Here is an 8,822-nt window from a genome sequence, read left to right as displayed (position 1 = left end):
TTCAAAGCCAGCCCGGGCAAGAAAGTCCATGAAACTCATCTCTAGGAAACCACGAGAAAACCGGAAATGGTGCTGTGGCTCAAGTGGTAGAGAGCTAGCCTGAGCTGAAGAGCTGAGGGACAGCACCCAGGCCCAGAGTTCAAGCCCCACGACCGACAAAAAAAAAAAGATTGGGAGGCCCTGAGTTCTAGCCCTAGTACTGGCACAAAATCAAATCAATGTCCCACCACGCCTATTTGACAAAGGCCATCTTTGTCAAACATAAAACATGTTTATCTTATAGTGGGTGCCTCCTATACCTTAGAACGTAGCTTCTCTCTCTTCTCTCTCTCTTTCTCTCTCCTTTTATAAACAAGATTTTGGGTTTTCTTTTGTTTTGTTTTTTGGTCAGTCCTGGGCTTTGAACTCAGGGCCTGGGCACTGTCCCTGAGCTGCTTTTGCTCAAGGCTAGCACTCTACCACTTGAGCCACAGTGCCACTTCTGGCTTTTTCTGTGTAAGTGGTACTAAGGAATTGAATCCAGTTTTTCATGCATGCTAGGCAAGCACTTTACCACTAAGCCATCTCCCCAGCCAAGCAAGTTTTTTTTTTTGAAAATAGCAATCTCCTGAATTTCTAGGTCTAGTAGGACTATGAGTTACTTAAGAAGAGGAACTATGGCAGCCAGGTAGGAGGCTGAGGCAAGAGAGTTGTGAGTCTAAGGCCCACCTAGGCTATATGTATGGAGTACCTCAAAAAAAGACAAAACCAGGGCTGGGAAGGTTGGCTAAGTGGTAGAGCGCTTGCCTTGCATGCATGAGGCCCTGAGTTCGATTCCCCAGCACCACATAAGCAAAAAGAAAAAAAAGCCGGAAGTGGCGCTGTGACTCAAGTGGTAGAGCGCTAGCCTTGAGCTGAAGAGCTGAGGGACAATGCCCAGGGCCCAGAGTTCAGGCCCCACGACCGGACCCAAAAAAAAAAAAAGACAAAACCAGAGAGTTCATTCATGTACCCAAATACTCAAATGTTATGTATGCATTGTAAGTAACTAGAAGATCATGTGGGTGATAAGAAATCACATTTTCCAAAAGCAAAATCTTTATGATGCAACAAATCTGAATTAAAGATAGTAAGACACTGAAGTTTATGCATAAAGATGGCATCACAAATTAAAATTATCTATTGTTTATCAGTGACTACTGTTAAGGATCCAAATTTGTCTGTTAAGACTACGGGGGGGGGGGCTGGGAAGGTGGCTCAGTGGTAGAGCGCTTGCCTTGCATGCATGAGGCCCTGAGTTCGATTCCCCAGCACCACATAAGCAAAAAGAAAAAAGCTGGGAGTGGCGCTGTGGCTCAAGTGGTAGAGCGCTAGCCTTGAGCTGAAGAGCTGAGGGACAGCGCCCAGGCCCAGAGTTCAGGCCCCATGACCGGACCCAAAAAAAAAAAAGACTACTGGGAAATGCAGTCTAAGAAAGTAAAAATTGCTGGGTGCTGGTGGCTCATGCCTGCAATTGTAGCTACTCAGGAGGCTGAGAACAGAGGTCTGAAGTTGAAATCTGGCTGGGAAGTCCATGAGACTCTTTTTTTTTTTTCTGGTCCTAGGGCTTGAACTCAGTGCCTGGGCTCTGTCCTGAGCCTCTCTGTGCCCAAGGCTAGTGTTCTACCACTTGAGCCCCAGCACTACTTTCAGCTTTTTCTGAGTAGTTTATTGGTGATAAGATTCTCAGGGACTTTCCTGCCTGGGCTGGCTTTGAACCATGATCCTAAGATTTCAACCTCCTGAGTAGCTAAGATTATAGGCATGAGCCACAAGTGTCCAGCTCTGTGAGACTCTTATCTCCAACTCACTACCCCCCCCCCCCAAAAAAAAAGTAAAAATTACGGACAGATGAAGTTGTAAGGGTGGGTCTCTAATTTAACTGCTGTCCTTATAAGGAGTGTGGAAGCCCAGAGAGAGATACAGAAGGAAGGCAGCACCTGAAGACAAGAAGAAAATCCTGATCAGAAGCCAAGTCCAAGGACACCTTGACCCTGGGCATGCAGCCTGCAGAGCTGGGCTAGAATGAGATCATACATTTAATGGGACAATTATGGCATTCTGTTCCACAGTCTAGGCAGACAAATACAAATGTTAAACATCTCTTTCATCTTACCAAGTGAAGCCCTGGTGGCTTATACCTGTAATCCTAGCTATCCAGGAAGGCTGAGACCTGAGAATCACAGTTCAGAGCCAGCCCAGGCAGATTAAGTCTATGGAGATTCTTTTTTTTTTTTTTTTTGCCAGTCCTGGGGCTTGAACTCAGGATCTGGGCACTGTCCCTGAGCTTCTTTTGCTCAAGGCTAGCACTCTACCACTTGAGCTACAGAGTCACTTCCACTTTTTCTGTTTATGGGGTACTGGGAAATCAAACCCAGGGCTCCATGGATGCTAGGCAAGCACTTTACCACTAAGCCACATTCCTAGCCCAAGGTTTATGGAGATTCTTTTTTTTTTTTTTTTTGTCAGTTGTGGGGTTTGAACTCTGGGCTTGGGTGCTGTCCCTGCACTCTTCAGCTCAAGGCAAACGCTCTACCGCTGGAGCCACAGCTCCAGTTCTGGTTTTCTAGTGGTTTATTGGAGATAAGAGTCTCACAGAGTTTCTTGCCCAGGCTGGTATGAACCACTATCCTCAGATCTCAGCCTCCTGAGTAGCTAGGATTATAGGCGTGAGCCACCATCGCCCGGCTTCTATGGAGATTCTTAATCTCCAGTTAAACATCTAAAAAGTCAGAAGTGGAGTTGTGGCTCAAGTGGCAGAGCATCAGCCTTGAGTTAAAAAAGCCAATCCAGAGCATGAGGCTCTGGGTTCAAACCCAAGTACTACATGAGTACTACATGTGCTTACACACACACACACACACACACACACACACACACACACAATGCGAATGTAAAGAAGGGAGAGGACACCACACACACCCTTCCTTGTATTGGCAGGGTAGTTTCAGATTTCTTCTGTCCCATGTGCTTTCTTGTGAAAGAAAACTTTTGGAACTCATGTTTGAACTCTGGGCACTGATATTCTTGCCTGGCTTCTTCACTCAAAGCTGGCTCCCTTTTACAAGAATCATAACTCCACTTCCAGTGTTTTGGTGGTTACTTGGAGATAAAAGTCTCTTTCTGCAGAGGCTGGCTTTAAACCTCCATCCTTAAATCTCAGCCTTCTGAGTAGCTAGGATTACAAGCATGAGCCACTGCACTGGGCTTAACTTCTGACTTTTCACTGGAGATGAAAATATCTCAGATTTGTCTGCGATGGCTGGCTTCCAACTGTGAATCCTGAGTAGCTGGGATTACAGGTTTGAGAGCCTGGCTTAAGTACTGATTTTTGTTATTGTTGTTTTGTTGTTTTCTGTAGGATGTGGGGCTTGAACTCTGGGCCTAGGCCCTGTCTCTGAGCTCTTCAGCTCAAGGCAAGTGCTCTACCACTTGTGCTACAGTGCCACTTCCAATTTTCTGGTGGTTTATTGGAAAGGCAGGCTTTGAATGGTGATCCTCAGCTCTCAGCCTCCTGAGTAGCTAGGATCAAATACTGTTATGACAACCTTTCAGTGGTCTTTTCCTTCTTGTAGCTCTTACCTTTTCCTCAATTGGAATTTCCTCTAATCTGGCTAAGAGAAATGTGCTTACAACATCCCCAAACCTCCACACTGGAGGTACTTCCTGGAGTCTTCATCCCAATCAGCTGTCTGGCTATTGTACATAGTTTGCTTCATCTCAGAAGCAGCCATGGGGCATGTTATTTCCATGCTTTAATCTCTCCTGTGATTAGATTAGGCCTATGTTGAAAATACAGGCATGAGCCCCAGGAGCTTTTCTGGTCTTTCTTTTTTTTTTTTTGGTGTGGGTACTTGGGCTTAGCGTTTTTGCTCAAAGCTGTCACACTAACACTTGATCCACATATTTCTGCCTTTTTGCTGGTTATTAATTGGAGCTAAGCATCTATAGACTTCCTTCCCAGGCTGCTTTGAACCTTGATTGTTAGATCTCAGCCTCTTGAGTAACAGGATTATAGTCATGAACCATCAGCGCCCACCCAGATTTTAATTTTTCTGTGGATGTTTGGGAATGTAAGGGTAAAGATGAACAACAAATGAAAATGAAAATGAAAAAATAATTCCCATCCAAAATAACTTTTTTTGAAAGTGCACTTACAAAGGAGTATATACGCCTCTTTCACTTAAACTACTTCAATAAGTTAACCTACAATTTTCAAAGCAATTTTCACACTTAATTATGTTTGGAATACATCCTATTTCTAGGTCCCAGGAGATAAAAGCTGTTGGCTCAGTAGCCTCCTCTCTCATAGCTTAGCATGCTCTTTTCTTAGGCAACACTAGGCCCAGTTAGTAAAGGCAGTACATAACTGGCCTCCATCCCCTTCACCTTGAAATGACACTCCTTTGGGACAGCTACAACCATATTAGGCAGCAAGGTTCCCTTAGAGTGACCTTCAAGTCTTCTCCTTGGACAACAGTCAAAAATCCTAGCCTGCCATGAAGCCCCTGGTCCACATGTCCACACCTGGTCTCTGCCTCCTAACCTCATAGGTTACATAGCTCACCTCAGACAACAGCCGACTTTTCTTCTCTCTTTGAGGTCTTTCTGATCCCTTTGCTGGCAACAAACTTTTCTTTGTTCTTTGTGCTTGGATGTCTGTGTGGTATTCTAGCAAAGTCTAATAAAGTCTAACATTGGTGTGTTGGCCAGGAACTGGTATTATATTGGTGAGTTTGCTCTTCCGGCCTTGGGGTGGGGGGATCTGAGCTGTCCAGGAAGCCTAGTTCCAAATTGCCCCTGTGCTAGTCACCCTCTTACCCCGAGGGTTGTGACCCCAGGGGCCTGGACTTCTGCCAGACCAGCATAGCCACCATGCAGCTTCCTCCTGTGCTCTCCACATCCAATTCACCGGCCTTCATTCGTCTGCACGGGGTAGGTGGACTTGTGCTCCTATGGGTGATGTTTTCTTTCTCTGTACCGGCTCGCAGTTATCCTAAACCCCTAGTACTGGGCTCTGCGAGTTTACAGGCCTCTGTACCGGGAGGGCCCTTGCGCCTCGAGTGGTGGGGGGTTCTTGGGTGACAACCCTCCCCCCAACCCACTTGCTTTTCTCACTAGGACGACAGACCAGGGACACCTGTCAGAATGTCACCATGGAAAACTACAGTCCAACATCGCTGCGGCCTCTCCCCTGGGCTGGGTTCTGGCCAATTTGCTCTTTCTCCACCTGGCTCCTGGCCTTAGGCCCCGGGACCTCATTCACCTATGCAATGGAGCACGGCCTGTTTATGACCTGGGGAGCCAATTTCGGTGGCTGCTAAATGGCATCTTCGATCCTGTCATTATTCGGAATTTATTTACGTATCGGGAGCATTGGGGAAAATGGAATCAATTGCAGTTCAGGCTTTCTCCTTCCGTGGCGCTCACCCGGTGCTCTGTCTTTTCTGCTTGCCCGCGCAAGTCATGGCTAGCCACTAAGCCACACTCTTTAAAAGGCTCAGAAACTTCTGCTTGGGACCCTGCTGACCAGTGTCCTCCCGCTCCAGCCCTCCTTCTTCTCCCCACATCTCCCGCCCCAGCCCAACCTCCCGACCCCCGCCCCGCCCCCAGCCATTCCTGCAGCCCCGCCTCCCGGCTCCAGCCCCGCCCCCAGTCATTCCCGCAGCCCCGCCTCCCGGCTCCAGCCCCGCCCCCAGTCATTCCCGCAGCCCCGCCTCCCGGCTCCAGCCCCGCCTCCAGTCATTCCTGCAGCCCCGCCTCCCGGCTCCAGCCCCGCCCCCAGTCATTCCTGCAGCCCCGCCTCCCGGCTCCAGCCCCGCCCCCAGTCATTCCCGCAGCCCCGCCTCCCGGCTCCAGCCCTGCCTCCAGTCATTCCCGCAGCCCCGTCTCCCGGCTCCAGCTCCATCTCCCGGCTCCAGCCCCATCTCCCGGCTCCAGCCCCAACTCCCGGCTCCAGCCCTGCCTCCTGCCCCAGCCCTTCCCATCTTCCCGGCTTCAGCTCCTTCTGACAAGGTCTCCTTCCTGCAGCGCCCACCTCTCTCCCCCAACCCTCCCCTCTTCCCCGCCTCTGCCACTATACCACCTCCCTTCACAACAAGTCCACTCTCCACCTCCCTTCCTATTCAACCACTCCTCCGCCCTTAGAGTCCACACCTCTTCCCCTCCTACTCTGCCAACTCCTTTCCTTCAAGACCCTCCTTCCACAGCCCATCCTTCTGTCTCGAGCAGCCAGGGTGCCGCCTCCTAGGCAGGTGGCGGGAGCTGAAGGAATGGTGAGTGCACAGTCCTTTTTCTCTAGGTGACTTACCACAGATAACACAGCGCTCCTGAGCATACGCCCCTACCCCAACTGTTCTGGTTAAAGCGGTCCAGTACCTCTGCCTGTCCTATAAGCCTTACCTCTTGTGATGTTCCCACAATACCAACCACTGAGTCCTTCCAGAATGGGATTGAACCGACGAGAGGAGACCCGTTTAACAGATCAAACCCAGCCCACAGAGAGACCCCCATTGGGACTGTAACTCCCCACCAGGTCTAGCTGCAGAACGCTTTACCACCTGCCTCCTTGCTGGCCTTTGTGAAGCCAGCCGTGAGGCCATGAACTATGGTAAATTAACTCAGGTGGTTCAGGATAAACAGGAAACTCCATCATCTTTCCTAGAGCTCCTCACACAGGCATGCCTCTGGTACACTAACCTAGACTCGGAAATCCAGTTTGGCCAACAGTTACTAGTGAATTATTTCTTCTCCCAATGCGCCCCAGACATTAGGGCTGTTTAACGAGCTGGACAAGGGCACCCCAGACCCCCAAGCAGAGGTTCTAGAGGCAGCATTCAAGGTATACAATGAGAGAGATGAAAAGGCCCGAAAGACTAAATACTAAATACTAGTAAAGGCCCTCTGCCAACCTGCCCCACTTCATGAAGTTAAGTCTCACAAAAAGCCCCCAGGCCCAGCTTCAGATGTGGACAGACTGGTCACAGGTCACACACCTGCCTCAAACCTCCTCCACCACACACACACACACACACACACACACACACACACACACACACACACGCTGGCACGGGTAAAGAGCCACCCATTCCCCCCCCCTAATCTCCAGCACAGCCCCCTCCCCCACCCGGTGCCCTTGAAAAGTTGTGCTGTAAGTTCTCCCTTTCAAAGCTAAACTGTCCTGGTGACTGCAACAATTTTATCTTAATACACTCTACCCACTACTATTTCTCTCTCTTCTGTCTCCTACACCAAAGCCCCACCTCCATTCCTGCTTTATGCCGCCCCCACCCCATCCTGCTTTTCCCCTAAGTCCTTCTGTGCTGTAAGCCTCCCAACCATCTCCTCTAAAAGTAACTTTCCTTTATCTTATAGCAGCTCAGTCTGTCTCTCACCCCACTTCTCTGGCTAATATGCCTTCCCTTCTAGATCCTAAATCAGCAGGCCTCTGCTCTGGCTCTTTAATTGGTTGCTGACAATGGCTGGCTGGCTAACACACTGGGGCCAGCTTCTCTTTCACTGCTCTCTCCTTGTCCCACCCAAACACACCCATAATAAAAACAAACCAATTTTTTTTGTCTTTGGGATTCAGACAATAATCCAATCCTTTTCTCTTTCCTGAGTCTATTTTCATTTCATTCCACTTCTTCATTTCTCCCTTAAGGCAAACTCCTCTAGTAGGCTACAGAAAGAGAAATCCCTCCCTCTTACCTTTTCCCTAGCGATAGCTCTCTCTATCCAATTACTCAAACATTCCCTTTTCAGTTACCTTTATTATGCCACATCATCCTCTTAAATGTCTACAGATTAAGCTGGGCTCCAGTGGCTCATACCTGTAATCCTAGCTACTTAGGAAGTTGAGATCTGGGGATCGTGGTTCAGAGCCAGCCCAGGCAGGAAAGTCCATGAGACTCTTATCTCCAATAAGCCACTAGAAAACCGGAAGTGGCATTGTAGCCCAAGCATTAGAGAGCTTGCCTTGAGCTGAATGAAGAGCACAGGGACAGCGCCCACGCTCAGAGTTCAAGCCCCCGTTACCAACCAAAAACAAAACAAATGTCTTCAGGTTAAAAGTGCTGCCTCTCCCCTCTTAAACCTGTTCAAGGGCTGGGAAGGTGGCTCAGTGTTAGAGCACTTGCCTTGCATACATGAGGCCCTGGGTTCGATTCCTTAGCACCACATAAGCAGAAAAAGCCAGAAGTGGCGCTGTGACTCCAGTGGTAGAGCGCTTGCCTTGAACTGAAGAGCTGAGGGACAGCATCCAAGCCCAGAGCTCAGGCCCCACCACAACTGACCAAAAAAAAAAAAAACTTCTGGGCTGGGAAGGTGGCTCAGTGGTAGAGCACTTGCCTTGCATGCATGAGGCCCTGGGTTCGATTCCTCAGCACCACATAAGCAAAAAAGAAAAAAATCAGAAGTGGCGCTGTGGCTCAAGTGGTAGAGCGCTAGCCTTGAGCTGAAGAGCTGAGGGACAGCGCCCAGGCCCAGAGTTCAGGCCCCACGACCGGACAAAAAAAAAAAAAAAAAAAACACCTGTTCAGCACCCTCTCCCCCAATTCTCTCTACAGGCTCAGGATATTGACACCTAGGAAGAGACAAAGGCCACATGATGGGTTTTTCTACAACCCCCACTTCCACCGTTTATTCCTCTAGGTGTTCAAAGATTAATTCATATACTAATATGTCTCATTATCAAAATTATTTTAAAGGTTATCTGTTCTTATGATCAATCTTTGTTCAAGCATGGAAATTCTGTTAAATTCTGTTTCTTGTTGGCTGTATCTAAGTTTTGCTGTGTATTTTGT

The sequence above is a fragment of the Dipodomys spectabilis genome, unplaced genomic scaffold (genome assembly GCF_019054845.1).
Source record: "Dipodomys spectabilis isolate Male_0828 unplaced genomic scaffold, ASM1905484v1 ptg000118l, whole genome shotgun sequence".
In the NCBI taxonomy this organism is placed as follows: domain Eukaryota; kingdom Metazoa; phylum Chordata; class Mammalia; order Rodentia; family Heteromyidae; genus Dipodomys; species Dipodomys spectabilis.
The sequence above is the reverse complement of the archived record's forward strand: the minus strand, read 5'-3'. Positions refer to the sequence as shown.